The sequence below is a fragment of the Alligator sinensis genome, unplaced genomic scaffold (genome assembly GCF_000455745.1).
Source record: "Alligator sinensis unplaced genomic scaffold, ASM45574v1 scaffold1208_1, whole genome shotgun sequence".
Classification (NCBI taxonomy): domain Eukaryota; kingdom Metazoa; phylum Chordata; order Crocodylia; family Alligatoridae; genus Alligator; species Alligator sinensis.
This window is the reverse complement of record NW_005842782.1, coordinates 668,836-672,449: the sequence shown is the minus strand read 5'-3', so window position 1 is coordinate 672,449 and position 3,614 is coordinate 668,836.

The following is a 3,614-nucleotide window of genomic DNA, read 5'->3' as shown; positions in this document are numbered from 1 at the left end:
CTACACGTCACCTATGCCTCCGACACACATGATCTTTTTGACAATGACATAGCTAAGAAGCTGCCATGTAGACACACAGTGCAAAGGAGAACTCCACCCTTCCCCCTTGTAGGCAGGCCCCTGCCCCTGGGTTGATCACTGCTGCTGATGGAACTTCCAACATGAACCAAGTCAACAGACAAATCTGAGTTTGGATAATATTCATGACTTAATACATTCATGTCATCCTAAAATAGCCAAGACCCTGCCTCAGCCAACACGAGATTCAACCCATGCTTTGTGACACTTTGGCAACTAAATTCAGCCCTATTGCAGCCTGCTTAAGTCACTGTAAAACCATCATTGCCCATTTTAGCCCTTTCCCTGAGTGATGGTAAATGGGGCGGAGAAGGAGGACCCACCCCGCTGTAGTGCTCATGCTTTCAGATGGAATAGGATCACCCTTAGAAACTGGGCACCATGGAGATGCCAAAGAAGGGATACAGGATCTGACCCAGCATGCCTGACCAACCTGATGTGCACAGGGCCTGACACAGGCTGCTTTGTGACACGTCCCCTCTGTGACGTTGCATCACTGTGGAGACCTGCACCGCAGCAGGGAAAAAGTCAGAGTAAAGCATACTTCTTCCTCAGTCCAAGGGTTTACCTGGACAGTGAAGGAGTGGTTTTGGTGGTGTATTTTGAAAAGTCCCAATTGTTATTATTACTGCTAATTTTTTGTTGTTTTATAATTCCCATTATAATTATTCCTATTATTGTACCTCTTGCAGCTGATTTATATTTTATTAATTTATTTAAATTGTTTTTATTATTATCCTCATTTTTGTTCCTTCATTATCTTTTTTATATATTACAAGGTGTTAGAAGTTGTCATTCATCAATATTATTATTATTTAAGTTTATTAGGGTTTACCATTAGGGTTATTGTTAGGATTAGGTTTAGCATTAGGTTTAGAGTTAGGAGTGGGGTTAGAGTCGAGGTTCAGAGAGCATCATTTGTTTGCCATGGAGAACATGAAGGAGGACAGCCATCCAGACTTAACGGGGGTAAGTGGCTTGCTAGGTGTTTTCTCTCACTTGTGCTGGTCTGAGATGCAAGCTGCGGGTCTGAGATGCAAGCTCGTGAGCTGGTTCTTCTCTCTCTCTCTCTCAGTTGTTGCATAGTCTTTCCAAAATGGGACATGGCCTTGGTCTGTGCATGTTCCCACACCGTCTGCCCATGCCTTTTCTGTCTCTTGTTCATCTCCTGCTCCTCACTTTCTGTTTCCAGCTGCTTCCCCTGCGTGCTTCCCTTCCAGCCTCTTCTTCCTGTCCTGAGGATCGCTGCTGTTCAGCACAGCCTGTCAGCTTCTTCCTGCTCTCGGTCTCATCCTGCAGCTTGGTCTGGAGCTTAGGCTCTTGCACTTGAATCTCTCTGATCTCATATTGAGAAGCTGCCACATTGCAATGAGGGCAGCCCTGATTTGCAGCGCTCCCAAGTGGGGCCTTTGGCATCGTGGAGCTCTGGCCACAGTTTTGTCTTCATTGTGTCTTTTTTTCCCAGCTGTTCACTCCCAGGCCTCTGCCACAAAGTCCCCCACCCACAAAGGAACGTACCGGCTGGGACAAGGTGAGTTAAGCGCAGGGTGGGATCCATGGTCATCTCACTTCTGCTCTGGCTGGGTTATGGTCCCTGCCCAGACCCCCCAAAACCACCACACTGGGCTCTCACCAGCCTGAAAAACCAGAAATCCTTGTGCCAAAGGGCAGACGAGTCACTGGGTTCCACCCGCGCAGTCCCGAGAGGCCAGGAGAGGACTCCTTTGGCTGTAGCATCCAGGCACATCCAAGGCTAAGCACGGAGCTTGCTGGGAGGTTGTATGCAGCATTTAATAAACAGGGCAAGTGAAGTGGGGGTTGTGAGGGGGACTTGCCCAAGGCCACCCAGGGAGTGACTGTCAGAGCCAAGGGTGGAGCCTGGGACTTCTCCCTCCCCACCCTGGGCTTGGAGCATGACATCCCTGTGGCACCCCAGGCCTCCCCATGCTGGGAAAGGATGCATTTGGGGGGGCTTGGCATGACCCTGGCAGAGGCTGATCCTGCCCTGAGCAGGGAACTGGATTATATGGCCTTGTGAGGTCCCCTCCAGCCTTGCTTGCCTGTGCTCCCCTGATCTTGGGAACCCCAGGGAGAGAAGACCCTGCTGCAAAGCCACATCCCTGTGCTCGGGGCCCTGCACTGTTCTTCCTGCCAGAAGGTCAGTGATCTGTGCCATTCCCAACAGCTCTACCATGATGTCCTTCTAAAACTGGATGCCTGCCACTGGATCGCTCAGAAATTGAAGGATGAAGAGGAAATCCTTGCTGAGATGGAGCCCAGTCCTTATGTGTGGAGCATCAGTAAAGGCATAAAGAGGAAGGTAGGGCCCTCGGCACGCACAGCCCTGTGCGGGAATGGGGGTTCAGATGTGTCTGAGGGTCTGCTGAAGGGTGGGGAGTGGGGCTGTTTCCCTGCAGGGGAATTAATGTGTGCATGTGAAGCTGTGTGTCTGTCTGGTGAGTTGTATACACTTGTGAGTGTATGACTGGGAGCACGGGCCTGCAGGTAAAAATGTGAATGCAGATAGATCTGTCTGGAGTGTGACAAGTGTACACATGTAATAAGTGTCCGTGTGAGCTTGTGGTGATGTTTGGTGTGCGTGTTCACGTGCATGTGCATTATAAAGCAAGGGGGTGCAGGTCCTTGCTTCCGGGGTGACGTGGCATCACTGGTGCATTTGCTGAGCCAGGTCTCAGGCGTCCAGGGGCCGCTCTGCACAGTGACAACTCCTTCTCTCCCTGCCCTGTCCTCCAGAAGCTGCAGCTATTCCGAGAGCTGTACTGCTTGAACCGTCAGCGCCAGGTCTACGAAAAGATCTGTAGCTGGAAAAAGGAGCACGAGCAGCTGCAGCAAGAGCAGAGCAAAAGGATGCCCAGGATCAGGTCCATGAGTGTTCATGAGCTGCATGGTGACACCTTCTCACCCAGACTCAGGGACTTTCTCCACCCCTGCACCCTCCGGTCCCCTTTTCATACAGGCCTCCTGGGGTCCTCCCCATGATCTCCCTCCCCAGCAGGACCCTCTCCCACCTCAGGACACCGTTCCCCTCTCAGGCATGTGGAGGTTAGCAGAGACTCCACAAAGTCCCTTGCCTTTGCCTGGGGCTCAGTGCCCATTATGCTGCACCTCCAGGACTGGAGCCCGAGGGCTTGAGCTACTCAGGCCTGTCATGGCAGTGGTGAGAAGCCATACATGGGCAGGCTGTGCTCCATGAAGCACAGCAGAGCCTTCCCACATGGTCAGAAAGCCCATAGAGGTGGTGCGATGAAGGGAGGATGCCCAGCACTACCAGGAATGGCTGAAACCCAGCAGCGTTCTCCTCACCTGGGGTGGCCTCAGTCAGCAACCAGTGTGTCCACAACATGGACCAAGGCTGGATCTACTTCTGCCATGAGCTGTGGGAGCTTCAGCCTGTTCCTAACAAATCTCCTGGTCTTGTGTTGCAGGGAAAGGAGGCCACAGACACCGTTGCCCAAGACAAAGCCGACTGCGTTCCCCAGAACAAGATTCCCAAAGATATAACAAATAAATATTCC